We start from the raw sequence: 17,213 nt of genomic DNA, 5'->3' as shown, positions 1-17,213 counted from the left end.
AAATAGCTAATATCTTTTAAACTACAAAATATATGTACTTGGTAAAGATTAAACTAATTCAGAATAAAAGAAACCATGCCACACTTCTCCTCCTCCCATCTCTAACTAGAATTAATTTGCTCTGCTTTCTTCAGATATTTTTGTTGTATATTTACAGACTAATATGTACGCATTCAACTGTTTATTTTCTTGAATGTAGTGTGGATTAGAATTCGGCTGCTATTTTTCCAAAACCATTCATTCATCAAATGAAAAGAATTCAAAGATTGCAAATAATGACAGATATCATTGTGTTGTCTTGGAATTGAATAAGAATTATTTCTAGGATTTTACCAATGAAGTTTAATATTTATATTAGACATTTAGTGTACATTAGACATTCCTATAATGACTTCTGTTCTATTCTTAGCTTGCCAAGGTTTACAATAAATATTTTGTTTATCAAAACTGTCATTTTTTTTCTGTTGTCTGATACTAGCTTTCCAAGTGTAGACCTAATCTTGCAATCTTGAGTCCCATTAATATATACTTTTTTAAAAAAAACAATACATTTAGTTTGAAAATATTCCACGTAGAGTGTTTACAGGTATATTCAAAATAAATTTCACCTATGCTTTTGTTTCACTGCATTCTAGTTTTCTGCTATTTTTAAAGTTTAAAAATGTTTAGAAATTTTCCTCTAGCAGTTATTTTTTAAAAATAAAAGTGGGAACTTGTTGTATAACAAAGGGAGTCCAACTCGAGGATAGAAGATGCCTTAGAGGACTGGGGTGGGGAGGGCGGGGGGGACTCGAGGCGGGGGAGTCAAGGAAGGGAGGGAATACGGGGATATGTGTATAAAAACAGATGGTTGAACTTGGTGTATCCCCAAAAAAATTTAAAAAAGAAATAAATAAAAATAAATAAATAAATAAAATAGTGTTTGCTAAATTCCAAGAAAAAATAAATAAATAAATGTTTGCTAAATTCCAAGAAAAAAAAATAAAACAAATAAAATAGTGTTTGCTAAATTCCAAGAAAAAAAAAATTCTATTCACAGTTGATTGCTTGTAAATATCAAATGAAAACTATTTCACACTCATGATTAAATGTTTCTTTAATCACTTACAAAAGTATAAGGTAAAAAAGTATTTTCATTGTAAAGTATAATGCCAGTAAGATTCTCCTTCTACGTAATTAATCTGCTTATTTATGCTGGAAGGTTTAGTATTTGTTCTATACCCCTAGATTAAAAAAATATATTTCAAAGGACATATCTGAATAGAAAATTTTTTTTATTAATCTTTCTTATTGTTAGGCTCTTTAAATCAGAATGTTAAGGTTTTTCTTCAGCTGTTGCAAATTATCTTTACCATTTCATTGATTCTCTATTTTTGTCAATGTTTTTATTTCTATTTAGAGATCCAAAGAGATGGATTGTTAAAATTTTACATATCACATCTTCAAACTTTTCTTTGTTACTTTCTGTTCATTCATAATTTTGTAATATATTTTTGGAAACTTAGCTGATCTTCCATCTCAAAAATATGATTATATATTCTGTTTTCTTCATTGCTAAAATCCATTTAAGAGTTTTAAAGTTTTTGGATAGCATTCAGTTATTGTTTTATAGACACTTTCTTATCCCTTGCAAGGCACTAAGTAAACCACACAAACACAAAAAATTTCCATTTTCCATTAACTTTTTGGGTTGTGTTTTTAAGAAAAGTTGTTACCAAAACTGACTTAAAACTTAGTGTAAACTTAAGCATGCCACCAAAGAAGAAATTAAAGGGATTGTCAAAGATTTACTAGTAAAAATACCACAGGTAGTAGAGTTTTGTACATACAGACTATATTTAAATTAAAAAATTGAATCATATAATTCTATGATATTCAAACTAATATAGAGAAAAAGAAAGCTTACTAAATTATTTTATGAGGAAGCAGTATCCACTATTAAAAACTTATAAAACATAAGAAAATATAGACTTTAATCCATGTATAAAGATGCCAAATTTTTAGTAAACCAGTAGAGATCGAATACAGGTATGAATTGAAAAAATAATACACCATGGCCAATTCTCTCTCCTCATCCCACCAATGTAGAAATGTTCAAAATTAGGATAAATTACTATGAATTTTAACATTAAGAGCTTAAAGATAAAAACTAATGTAGTGAAGAGGCTGTCTTTTTTCCATTGTATACTCGTGCCTCCTTTGTCAAAGATAAGGTGCCCATATGTGTTTGGGCTTACTTCTGAGTTCTCTATTCTATTCCATTGATCTTCCTTTCTATTTTTGTGCCAGTACCATACTGTCTTGATCACTATGGCCTTGTAGTATAGTTTGAAGTCAGGAAGCCTGATTCCACCAACTCCACTTTTCCTTCTCAAGATTGCTTTGGCTATTCGGGGTCTTTTGCGTTTCCATACAAATCGTAAGATTTCTTGCTCTAGTTCTGTGAAAAATGCCATTGGTAACTTGATCGGGATTGCGTTGAATCTGTAAATTGCTTTGGGTAGTACAGACATTTTCACGATGTTGATTCTTCCAATCCAGGAACATGGTATGTCCCTCCATCTGTTGGTGTCGTCTTTGATTTCTTTCATCAATGTCTTAAAGTTTTCTGCATACAGATCTTTTGCCTCCTTAGGCAGGTTTATTCCTAGGTATTTTTTTCTTTTTGTTGCAATGGTGAATGGGAGAGTTTCCTTAATTTCTCTTTCTCCTCTTCCGTTGTTAGTGTATAGGAATGCAAGAGATTTCTGTGCATTGATTTTGTATCCTGCTACTTGACTAAACTCATCAATGAGTGCTAGCAGTTTTCTGGTAGAGTCTTTAGGGTTTTCTATATATAATATCATATCATCTGCAAAGAGTGAAAATTTGACTTCTTCTTTTCCAATTTGGATTCCTTTGATTTCTTTTTCTTCTCTGATGGCTGTGGCTAAAACTTCCAAAACTAGGTTGAATAATAATGGTGAGAGTGGACACCCTTGTCTTGTTCCTGTTCTTAGAGGGAATTCTTCCAGTTTTTCCCCATTGAGAACGATGTTGGCTTTTGGTTTGTCATATATGGCTTTTATTATGTTGAGGTAATTTCCTTCTATGCCCATTTTCTGGAGAGCTTTTATCATAAATGGATGTTGAACAGCAACATGTAAAAGAATGAAATTAGAACACTTCCTAACACCATACACAAAAATAAACTCCAAATGGATTAAAGACCTACATGTAAGGCCAGACACTATAAAACTCCTAGAGGAAAACATAGGCAGAACACTCTATGACATTCATCAAAGCAAGATCCTTTTTGACCCACCTCCTAGAATCATGGAAATAAAATCAACAATAAACAAATGGGACCTCATGAAACTTAAAAGCTTTTGCACAGTGAAAGAAACCATAAACAAGACTAAAAGGCAACCCTCAGAATGGGAAAAAATAATTGCCTATGAAACAACGGACAAAGGATTAACCTCCAAAATATACAAGCAGCTCACGAAGCTTAATACCAAAAAAGCAAATAACCCAATCCACAAATGGGCAGAAGACCTAAATAGACATTTCTCCAAAGAAGACATACAGATGGCCAACAAACACATGAAAAGATGCTCAACATCACTCATCATCAGAGAAATGCAAGTCAAAGCCATAATGAGGTATCATCTCACACCAGTCAGAATGGCCATCATCACAAAATCTGGAAACCACAAATGTTGGAGAGGGTGTGGAGAAAAGGGAACTCTCTTGCACTGTTGGTGGGAATGTAAGTTGGTACAGCCACTATGGAAAACAATTTGGAGGTTCCTTAAAAAACTACAAATAGAACTACCATATGATCCAGTAATCCCACTCCTGGGCATATACCCAAAGAAAACCATAATCCCAAAAGAAACTTGTACCATAATATTTATTGAAGCACTCTTTACAATAGCCAGGACATGGAAGCAACCTAAATGCCCATCAACAAATGAATGGATACAGAAGATGTGGCATATATACACAATGGAATATTACTCAGCTATAAAAAGGGATGAGATGGAGCTATATGTAATGAGGTGGATAGAACTACAGTCTGTCATACAGAGTGAAGTAAGTCAGAAAGAGAAGGACAAATATTGTATGCTAACTCACATATACGGAATCTAAAAATGGTACTGATGAACTCAGTGACAAGAACAAGGATGCAGATACAGAGAATGGACTAGAGAACTCGAGGTATGGGAGGGGGTGGGGGTGAAAGGGAAACTGAGACGAAGCGAGAGAGTAGCACAGACATATATATACTACCAACTGTAAAATAGTCAGTGGGAAGTTGTTGTATAACAAAGGGAGTCCAACTCGAAAATGGAAGATGCCTTAGAGGACTGGCGCGGGGAGGGTGGGGGGGACTCGAGGTGGGGGGAGTCAAGGAAGGGAGGGAATACGGGGATATGTGTATAAAAACAGATGATTGAACCTGGTGTACCCCCCCCCCAAAAAAAAAAAAAACTAATGTAGTATCAACACATTTACAAAAATAGCTGGTGCCTTTCAATAGCATATAAAAAAAATTTCTGCATAAGTTATGAAAGGAAATTGTCTTAATATAATTACACAATAAGGAGAACCTACTGTGATCCATTGCAAACATTAAACTAAGGAGCAAACTTTCTGAGCTCAAATGTGGCTGTTCCACTTTCTAGCTTTAGTATTTTGCATAAATCATTTAACATTTTGGGCCTCAGTTCCTTCACGGTATTCTTGGGAGAATTTAAAGAAGTAACACAAGTAAAATATTTGCAACACCTTGGCATGTTTAGCACTGTTAAGTTTCAGTTGTTGCTGCTGTCATTATTATTATTATTATTATTTTACCACAAAAGACAAGGACATGTCCATTGAGGCCTGCCATCAACATTCTTGTTCAATGTCATTTGAAGATTTTAGCTAATGTAATGGGATAATGAAAAGAAATGCACACTGAAAAAAAGACCACTACCACACGTATTAAAACCTATCTGTATGGTAGTTTTATGGTAAGTATTTAGGGAAAAGTGACTCCCTATGTCTGAGTTAATCAGTTGAAAAATGTGATAATGAAGTAAATCTTTCACTGGAAATATCATTTTTATTTCTGGATGCAAATATAAGAAATGTGCAAGATCTACATAAGAAAAACCAGAAAAATACTGATATATATATATATTAAATATATACAGGTACAGAAATACACTGTGCATGAGTTGATTAAACAACTTGAAGTGGTTACTTGTGCCAAAATTAATAAATATATTTAATGCGATTATAATCAGATTCCTGATATTGAGGTTACAACAGACTGCTTATAAATTTCACCTGACAGAATAGCTAAAACCATTTTTTAATAAGAACAATGGGAAGAAATCCAATTTAACCATAAGAGAAGGAACATGTCTAAGATCAACAGTGGTAGATAAGACTCTCCCGCTTTGAATCAGGAAACATTACAAGGATTTGTAAAAAAAAAAAAAAGAGATCTAATATTAGACAACATTGAATAATTTTCAATTTTTGAGCATAGAATTGACATGTTTACGAACCCTAGATTAAGAAATTAAACACTTACTTTCAAAATACGGAGTCGATCCTGAAGGCTAAGGAATCCTGAAAGTCAAGCCTGTAACACAGTACACCGAAACAATCTGTTATATATTCACAGAGTTATCACGAGATTTCCTCAGTCAGAGCATCCCACATGGGAACATGGTAATCTGTCTTTCTAACCAGCCCTCCTGATGATTCCAATGAGCAAGGTTTTGAATACTAATCAGCTCTCAAAGGTCATCATGCATGAGCATCACCTGAAGAACTGGTAGAAAACATAGATTTCCAAGTTCCTCCCCAAGAAATTCTGCCTCAAGAGATCTATGAATGAAAATACAACTCAAAATTTAAAAAAAAGCATTTTAAATTGGGGCAGTAAATTCTAAGAGAAATATAGCTTTGTATTATCAATTGACTAAGAGTAACTTTAATTGTGAATTTTATCTCTAAATGAAATATAATCGCTATGTGCAAACAGAATTAGCTCAGGGAAGGATTACAGGTGGGTTTTAGGAGGCAATTCTAATAACATGGGTCTACGATTATTAGGAACTGGTAATCTGATACAGATTGGCTTTAAGGGTTTGGATAGAATTTATAGCATTTGGTAACTAGTGTCACCTATGAGAAGGAGGTGTCAAGCATGGCAATTGGTGATCAAGCCAAAAGAATGTACAGGTTTGGGGAAGTGAACATATATTGTGTTAGGTTGATAAACTTTATCAGTTGATAGAAATGAATAGGTCTAAAAGGTTCCAGGAAATGTAAGTCTATCTTTAAAAGAACAGAAATAACATTTGAAATATGAAATTGAAAGGAAAGAAGACTGATGAAGAAACAAGCTTAGGATGGAACTTTTAAAATGTAAATCTCTCAAAAAGTAAGAAGCAAATACCACACATTTATAAAGTGAGTGAGCTAAGTATTTGAAAATTAATTAAATTTACATTGCCTTAATTCCTCAGAGTAAAGCTGAAGGTAGCTGCCTTTTACCCTAATATTTTTTCCCACATATGCACAAAGAATATGCCTATTGTATCAATTCCCCACTTGTAACACAAACTTCCATAACCTTTAACTCAACTACTCACTGATTCCAAGTGTTATTTCTTCCTCCATTAACTATATTTGGAATTCAAATATTGTGTGCAAAGGCTTGAATAACCTGTATTTAACCCCAAATAGTTATTGTTACAAATTACATGTGTTCAATATCAGTCAGTTTTAGCCTCTGAAATATCCTTTTATGGCTACCAAATTTACCTTGACCACTTTTCACCTGTGTTCAAAAAAAGATCTTTAGTGTGTTACAAACTTTTCTTTGAAAGGTGTTCTGAAAGAGCTCTATGGGAATCTAATTTTATAAACTGAATAATATCTTAAGTGAATAGAATGCTTAAAAATTGTTTCCAGTGAATCAAGCTATAGGTGAAAGTGTTTTATAATGTGCTCCTTTTCATTTTTTATGTTCTCCTTTTCATAATTGAACTTTTATATCATTAATTCACAAAAATCATAAAATCTCTTAGTCTAATCTCCTACGCAATGAAAAAAAAATCCCTGATTGAGGAAGTTACATCAGCAAGAGACATTAATAACTATTTTGTACATAATTATGGAAGTATACTTTTATAAAATTGATTTATTTTACATTATTACCAATTATTTTTGATTAACCTTAATAAATATACTTAGAAATTACCCATCACTTTGTTGTGTAGTGCATCTTTAATTTTTATGCTACATGTTTTATTAAAACCCCTGGAATATTCTATGAGTATTTACTTTGAAGCATAGAAAGACTATTAAGAAATTAAAACTTCTAGATCAATTTTTTTCCTACTATATTGTTCTTTTTTTCCTTTTAATCAGTACATTATTAATATTGAATCACTTGAATTTTCAGCTCTTGCTTCTATATTTCTCACTGGTAATATTAGTGATAGGTTAGGTAAGGCAACTATGAACTTATCCCAGGGTGAAGCATCCCTTTGAATATTGTCAGCCACTGGAACCTGATTAATCTTGTCTGTCTTAGACTCACCTATTTTCATCAGAAAAACAAAAACAAAAAGAAAAACAAACAGAAAAAAATAACAGTTATCTTCAAAATTTATCCTAGCCTAGCCAGGAGGTCAACAAGAACTAGACCTGATGATGTTCGGGGGCTTCTCTTCTCATACTGCTAATGTTGAATTTAGACTCTGCAAGAGTAAGTAGGCACATTCTCCATGCAAAACTCTAACCATGTGAAATGAACAGTCTGAGCCACCTTGTATTCTGATTTTTAATCTATTTCCTTCTGAACATGGATCTTGCCCCCACTGGCCTAATTTCATCTGAAGATAAACCCTACCAAATTTTAGGCACTGCTTGTTCTGTGTTTACATCAACAAAGTTGCCCACTAGATTAAAATTCTTTAATGTCAAACAAGTCAAGCAATAAGTTCAAGTTCACCAGATTTAAGACAATTTCATTTGGGCACTGCTCATTCCTCAGGAAAAAAAATTACACCCCTACAATCATTAATGGTTCTTAAACTCCCTACCACTTGAATTTAACTGTAATTCTATTTACATTATGGCCTGGCTTCATAACACCAGCATGTTTTAAAACTGTTTGCATAACTCAAAATTTTGATTAATGACCTCCTTCTTCTTGGAATAAAATTCTTCTCTGTAGGAAATACTAATTAATCTTATTACATCTTATTAATAAGTCATTATTATTCATCTTTTGTAATTGATCAAATTGTTTAACTAGCAATTTCTTTTTTAAAAAAATACATTTTTATTAATAGTTTATCAAGTAGAAATCATGTAATTTATTCCAATTCTCACTTTTCGTTTCCATTAAGTCTTTCAATAATTTCAATGATTCTCTGAGTAAAACTGGAATATGCTGTTCATTCATTTTCTACTACCATTCACATAAAACAATAGCAACAAATCTTTAGATGTAATTAGCCATTGCATTTCTTAGTGTATAAGTGGTTTGCCTCACTAGTTACTAAATAACTAAAATTAGAAATGACATGTCTTTATCCCAAGCTATAACTTTTCCTTACAGTGGGACATTTAACTGAACTGGTCTTGTACATTTTAAAAAAATTTCCAGACATAAGCAAAAATAAGGAGGTTACAAAACTTAGAACTCATGCTGACAAAGAGTATAGCAGCAGTTAATAATCAAATATATTGATCTGTACTTTAGTGGCATGGCTTGTTGATTTTTGATTCCTATTGCCTATGTATAAAAATGTTCTGTGAACGTACTTTTGAATATAAAGTGACTGAAAATAGGCAAACACCCCTCTGCTAGTTTCCTTGTCTAATGTTGTTTCTTACGTTTTTTTCTTTACATTTTGTTATCCTTGGTTCATTTTTTATATTACCCAATGAATTTCATACAATAAATACCAGATGTATATTTTGTTCATTGAAATAATAATACTTAAAAAATTGGATTTATAAATGTCCCACTCCCACTTGTACTCCTTGTTATATTTCTACATCATATAATTAAGTACAGCTTTATAAAGTTCAAATAACTTTAAAGAAACATTGCTGTGCCCACTGAAAGCTTCTTTTATTAAAAGTGAAATTGTTACCATGAATTTTTGACAAGTGGGGGAATGAAAAATTTACTACTTGATTATAACCTCTTATTCATCTCTTTTATCTCTCTGTAGGTCTTATAATATGCTACTTTGAGTTTGAAAGTTTTTATGACCAAAAGAGGCAAAAATAGAAATTCAGTTTTTCCTACCTGTTCCTCAAAGTATAGGATAGATAAAATAAGATAAATTTTTCATCTAGATATCCAAATCTTACATCTATAAGTTTGTAGGGCTTTTGTTGTTTGATATCTGTTTGCCTTTAGGCAATGTCAGGCCCAGATAACTGAAATAATCATGCCCCTCAGGTTGTGGCCCACTTTTATCATTTGTCCTTTCATGGGCCCTATCTTTTTTAATTTATCAAAATATCTGATTCTGAACACTACTTATAACCTCAAATGCTATAACTATGTTTCAAACTGTCATCATTTTTGACACAAGTTAATGTGTTAAGAGTCTCCCTTAGGGCACTGCACTGGTCCTGTTCTCTGACCAGAATTCTCTCCCATACACTCTCATGGATACATCCTCCAGTTTCTTCAAGACTTTGCTCAAATATCTATCTATCAGTATCTAACATGTTAATCTGCCAAATCTCTTGAAACTTTTTGTCTGCTCTATTTTTTTTTATTTTTTAAATTTTTATTTATTTTTTTCTGGGATCTCCTCGGACCGGGGCTCAAACCCGTGTCCCCTGCATTGGCAGGCAGGTTCTTAACCACTGCACCACCAGGGAAGTGCTGCTCTGTTTTTTTAAAATATCATGACACTTTCAACTTTCTGTAATAACTTATTCACTATGTTTTCTATTTATTATCTTTCGCCTTTCAGCCAACATTGTCTTTTTTTTCTCTCAGTTATGTTAAAGTGCCCAGAATAATGTCTGACCTTCAAATGAGTGGATGAATAAAGCTTTTATCTTATGTGTAAACATGTATCTTACCTAGACTTTTGGGGGCAATTAATATTTTTCTGTCAACAGATATATCAGCATGGCACTATCAATGGAGTGGACAAATAGGATCAGGCTCCATGTTCTCCTTCTGAAATCTTTCTGTGATATCTATGAAGCTTTTCATATGCTTCAGCTTATTACGTATCATTCTTTGTACCTCTCTGTCTTGAATAATTCCTGGCTTTCCTCCAATTACACCATTTTGCCTGCAGCTTTTTCAGATGGAAACTGCTTCTGCTCTCATAACCCACAACATCTCCCATTATAATTATCCATATAGTCAGATATGATATCAGACCCTCCTTATTCCACATTGTGACTTCCAGACCATTGCTTTTCCAACAGCAAGAAAATCCTGCTTCTCTACGGCACATGCCTATATTGAAGTCACTCTCATGCAGCAAACTGTATGTAGCAAGCATTATGATCAGAATTGTACAATATAGTTAATGAAATGTAGTTAATGAAACCCACATATGCCACACTCCATTCTTCCTCTCCACTTGCATTTACTAAAGCCCTAGTTATTTACCACCATATTTTAAAGTTTTAATCTCTCCTGTAACTATTATCCTGAGTGACAAGCAAAACCATATAAAAATAGCTCAATACTCAAATCTTAACCATCTCTGTTTCTCTTCCTTCATCTTTTTCTCTGGTTTTACTCTAGACACCACTCCCATTGTCACCTCTGGGGTTTTCTCATCACAAGCATAATATCCTGTCTCCCAATGTCCACCAAGAGATTACCATCTCCTGACCTTCAAATACTCTTCGTTAGTTCAGCCTTCTACATTTCTGAAATCTCCTGTAGACATCTGGTCCCATAACTCTCTACGTATTACTTAACTATGACATTTATCCCATAATTTGATTATTTAATTATCTTTTCATTTGCTTTACGAGCAAGTCATTATCTTGTATCTCCCTACCTATTAGCCCTCTCCTGCTCTTACATGCTACTTATCCAGCATAGATTCTGCAGCCCTTTACTAACTAATCTGTTAAAGTTTTCCAAACTCACCCACTATCATTTCATAGCATCACACCCCAATTCTGCATAATTTTATACGTTATCATATCCCTTTCCTATTCATAGGCAATTGAGAACTGCTGAGGAACATTTATAATAATGATAGGTAACATTAATAGAATTCTTACCCTGTACCATTTGCTATTTTAAGTGCTAATATATACCAATTTTATAATCCTCAAAATCACGTAAAGTAAGCACTACCATTAATCCATTATTAAAAAATGAATGACTGGAGATAAAAAGAACTTAAGTAATTTGACCAAAATCATATGGCCATTAAACGGTACAACCAGGATTGAAATGCAAGCAGCGTGGCTCCATTGTCTGTACTGTTAACTAAAATATCCTATCACTGCCTACTTAAAAAAAAAAATCACATGCCCAGACTGACTGTAGATAACCATAATTTTATAATCTCTAATTTCAAATGAGTCTTTCATACTGCCAGTCTCTTTTTAACAATTTTGTCAAAAGATTGGACCTTGACACAGAAAAATCAAAAGTTGACATTTTGCTTCCCCATTAATATTCTTTCAAACCTACCACTCTCTAGGTTTTTCAAATCACACTCAGACAATAAAAAACCCTCTGTTAACTGCAGTTACAAATAACAGTTTAATTTCAGTAAATGATAATTCAGTATCATATAATGATAAAATCTCTGATATTCATTTTAAATTTCCCCCCTCCTCATTTCTGACACTTCTAGATCAAGCCTACAGTTAAAAATGAGAGAAAGTTGGGCTCTTTTCTATTTCACTGGCTTTCCTAATTCTCTTTGCTTGTAGATTTCTAATTGTGATTTGTAGTAATTTCAGCTCAACAAAGAGAAAACGTGTAATAGTAAAGAAAGATCTCATTCTCCTGTTAATTTCATGACAGGACAAGTCCTCTATTGATTTGGATGTGTCAACAAATCTTAATATTTTGATGTGATCCATTGGTTCATAACCTCTCCCTGGATATTTCTCATTTGCCTTCCCTTGATGTGGGTAAAGCCTCCTCTGGCTCACATCTTTTAATTTACTGTCAGCCTCTGGTTTTTGGTTAGTATACCCACACACTCTTGTGCAGATCCCATTGCTGATTCAGAAAGCCTTCTAAGGCAGAGTACCTTCAAGATGCCCTCAGAATGGCTCTGTTACTCCCACTTGGCTCATATCTAATGCATAGGAAATGCATATGCTTCCTTTACACCAACAAGTTCTGGCAATACAGACCAACTCTAATGTAGACTCTTCTTTCTCCACCATCAGCTCTGTAAGGCAGGTTGCTATTCTCATGAATGATGAATGAATCAAACAGTAACTCCCACTGTCACTTACTCTGGGAGACATATTAATCTCTCCAGGTAATCTTAAAACTCTTCTCTAAGATTCTTTAACTTTCATTCTTTTATATATTGATATGAGATATGAGATAAGTACTAAAAAATTCTTTAAACAATATCCCTTGCAATACCTAAAGAAGTTTTCTAACATCTTCAAAAAGAAATGTGGAATAAATTGACCTCTATTATTTTGTACTTGGACTTTGGGTCTTTAGCTTTTCATATATTTCCTACTTAGCAGCTTGAAAACCTCAGCGACCATTTTTTAAGATGTTTATTGAGGCATATTTTACATATTATAACATACAAGTGTGCAATATAGTGATTTTTAGTAACTTATCAAGTGGTTAATCACCACTATAAATCAATTTTAGAACTTTCTCATTCCCCCAGTAAAATCCCCCATGCCCATTTACAATTAATTTCGGCTCCTATCTTTAGTCCCAGGTGACCACTAATCTACTTTCTGTCTATAAATTTGCTTTCTGGACATTTCATATAAGTGAAATTATGCAATATGTGGTCTCTGGCTTCTAGATTTTGATGTTTATCCATAAAATACTATCAATAGTTTGTTCCTCTTTATTGTCGAATGGTATTCCACTTTATCAATATATACCACATTTTAGCTATCCATTCACCAACTGAAAGACATTTTGTTTGATTCCAAGTTTTTGTTATTATGAATCATGCTACGATGAACTTTCCTGTACAAGTCTTTGTGTTTTCATTTCTCTCATTTACATACCTATGAGCGAAATGACTGTTATATGGTAGTTTTATGTTTAACTTTTTGAGATCCTACCAAACTGTTTTCCAAAGTAGCTGCAACATTTTTCTTTCTTTCCAGAAATATATGAAAGTTCCTGTTTCTCCACATCCTTGCCAATACTTGTTATTATATATCTTTTTTATTATAGCCATCCTAGATGGTATGAAGTATGAATGGTATTGCTTTGTGATTTTGATTTGCACTTACCTAATGACTTAGGATATTGAATATTTTAATATGCTAATTATGCATTTATATATCTTTTTTGTGAAACATCTGTTAATATGTTTGCCTAATTTTTATTGGGTTGCTGTCTTGTTCTTCAGTTGTAACAGTTTTTGTATATTCTGCATATAGGTCTTTTACCAGATATGTGTTTCTCCCAAGCCTGCTTGTGCTTATCTCCAGCAGTTACTTTAAAATTTTCTGTGATACTCAAATCTTTAATCCTACCACCCACCTTATTTTCCCACCATGCTGGAAAAAAATCAGTTTTCTGTTTCCAGAAAATCTACATGTCATCAAACTAATAATACTTATTTTAATGTCAATGCACTGACACACATAATTGTATCTTCACCTATGATTTCCAAGTTTCTATTATTACAAAGTGTTGATTGTTCTCTTTAGTTTTCAGTTTATGCTTTGGGTCTTATCCCTTCCTACTTCCTCTGGTACATAAATCTCTCAGTCACCCCTAGTCTCTTCTTTCTTACAGTTTTCTAATCCAACTACTTTCTTCCCTTTAGAATGCATATATGCTCATTTCTCTTCAATGTTTGATTTTTAGAACTAAACTAAACTCCCTCAGTTCCAGGTCTTCCTAAAACCAAAGCTGTCTCTGTTTTCTTTTGTAATAAAACCTCTTTCATGAATTTTTTTCACACTTGTGTCTCCAGTTACTCAACTTTCATTCTCTCTTTAACCTGATGCTGCTAGTTCTACCATAACACTGAAATGTCTCTCAACAAAGTTATTAATAAACTACTTTTATTAATAAAAACAATGCATCATTTTGTTTTCACTTTGACCTTTACCAGTATGTGATAATATTAAATTCTCACACTTCCCTTGGTTTCCATAACATTACACACTTCTAATTGTCCTCATTCCTCTCTACACTTCTGCTTCTTCTATGTTAACTTCTCTACAAGCTCACCCCATAAAACTGGCACTGTTTATAATATTGTCATATTTCTTATCAGTTTGTAAATTATTCACTTAGATCATTTCAATTATATACTAATATATTATAAAGTCTCTAAAATCTATTTTCAGTACAAATCTCTTTATCAAGTTCTAAAAGACTTTGTAATCAACTACCCATATCTATTTGGATGCCATTTAATCACCACAAATTTATCATTTCTTCAAAATTAAACTCATCACCTGGATTTAGCAATGCCTCCTTTCCCTGCCTACCCTATAACAATGAATATAACATCATTATCCAAAATTTGCCTCTCGTAGAAATTTGGACATCAGAGATCACTGAAAGCTTAATTATTCCAACATAAATTGGTAAAACATGAAAAGACATTTCACTAAAGAAGAATGCACTTTGCCAATAAGCATAAGAAAATAATTTTAAATTTATTTAAATTCACTGGCAATCAAAATTCTAATTAAAATAAGATGCCACTTATTGTTTATTTATTGGCAAAATTTAAAGAGAATTATAAATTTATACATTTACTGCTTGAAAAATAGATATCTCCATATGATATTGGCAATAGTACAAATGATAAGCCTTTCTAGAGAAAAATTTTGCAAAGTGTTTTTTGACCCATGCCATCTATATTTGTACATGAAATTATAACTAACAGTGTTAATAAAATGTTTAAATTATAATGACCCTACTCATCAAATATTAAATTTGACTATACTCTTAGTAGACAAACATGTAGTTAGTATTTACTAAAGACAGTTTAAAATTTTCCTGTGTTTAAAATGTCTATATATTAGAAATCCAACATTATTACCTTTCTGATAATGTTGGATATGAGTTATAATATTGTCCAACATGAAAATACTACACTATAATTTAAGAAAAAAATGTAATAGTCCAAATTCCACCACAAAACAGATGGTATACTGACATGGAACAATTAAAGAGGATTGAATAAAATGACTATTCACAAAGACATGGTTATGCTGAAGGAAAACAAAGAAAGGTGAAGCCTCCAGGTTAGCCCCAACAGGGAGAGGAGTATCATCAGCTCTAGTCTTCAAGGAGTCAAGAGGATGGAGAGGTTATCAGATCCTGAAGAGAGTGTTGTAGACTAAGAGGGCCATCTGAAAGGAACTAGGCTTTGCCTTCAGAACACAACCACAGCCATATGCAGTCAGAGAAAAACAAAGCCAGAAGAATGTGTACTTAACCCTCATTGTCACCCTATCCACTAATTTCCTTTTCTGTAGTCCTGAAACTAATGGAAAGTCCAAGTGCAAGAGAGCCTGTTGACTCATTCTATGAAGTTCAGTCTTCTCAGGCATAGAACAGGATGGATAAAGGTACAGAATGATTTTGGAGATAAATGGACAATATTGATGACAAATTTTCAAAATATCAAATGTAAGTAAATTTTTTTAATGTTTATTGCATTTTTAGAAGAAATTCAGTGGAAAATGCTACTGAGTACTAAAAGACATAAATTTTGCTTTATGTAAGTATAATTTTCCTGTATGGAAGCTTATATTTTGCTAATTACTACACACACAAAATTTTAACAGTTAAGTTTCTGCTATACTGAGACAGAGATTAGAAATCCTTTGCAATAACTTTACTGCTTGATAATTAGTCATAATATATTTTTGTTGTTTCCCCATTTTCATGGAAATGTATACCTATTTTAATTGATTAAATAACAATTTAAAAATTTAATTAGGAAATTGATCATTAGTGAATCCAAATACATGATTATATGATGTCTGTCTTTCTTATATTTTTATTCCTTTCTTTCATTTTCCCTATCACTTCTTCTAATTCCAAGAATATACTGTGTCTGTGAGAGAAGGCAAAAATGAATCTGAGTGCAAAGTGAAAAACTCTGTCAATATTTTAGGCCCTTCTTGTTATTGAATATTTGTAATGGATAGTCCTAATAAACAAATAATTGTGGTGGTTTATTTGTTATCATGCAGATACTAGATATTATGTAGATTGGGAAATCTCTTCAGTAGCTATGTGATAAGCAGACACAATTCAACTGTGACAAGAAAATAAATCTCAATACTAGAATAATTAGCATGAAATATTTAATCTATTATAATCTGTAATCTATTTCACTGATAGCCATAATATATTATAATAAAACTGGTAACAATATCCTTTTCAAATTGCATTTTGTACATGATTATTGACATATCTAATTATAAACATTATAATAACTTTGCTCAATACTGAGTCAAACGCTTCATTAGAAAAGGAGATAAGATTTCTAAAGATACTAGCTAAATAGTGTTCATAACCATTGCTGAAGAGCTTATCAAATATGAAAGGATTTAGCATGATTACAAATTTGACCCTAAATAATTCATATTTGAATTTAAATCACAAAAGTGCTCATCCATCAAAGACAACAGAAGAAAAAAATAGAAAGCAAAATCATGTTTCTGCAAATAAAGTTCAGTATTCAGTAGAATTTTACTGAGTACCTGCTTTCTGGAATAACTGAAGCAGGAATATAAACAAACTCAGTTTGTAAAAAGGATACTGTCTGGAAAGAACTGAAAATCTACAGAAAACATACAATTATGGTCTGATACAGAATTAAAATAATGTATTGAGAAAGGATATATAATGCCTATTGAAAATATCTATTAACATATTTTCTTTCTTTTTGACTTTTCTGACACTCTTGTGGTATTTACCAACCTCTTATTCCTATTCACAGGCACCAAATTAATGGTCACAAACAGATTATATTATGCCTATTTATTCTCAAAGT

The sequence above is a fragment of the Hippopotamus amphibius genome, chromosome 3, assembly GCF_030028045.1.
Source record: "Hippopotamus amphibius kiboko isolate mHipAmp2 chromosome 3, mHipAmp2.hap2, whole genome shotgun sequence".
NCBI lineage: Eukaryota > Metazoa > Chordata > Mammalia > Artiodactyla > Hippopotamidae > Hippopotamus > Hippopotamus amphibius.
Note: the sequence above shows the minus strand (reverse complement) of the source record.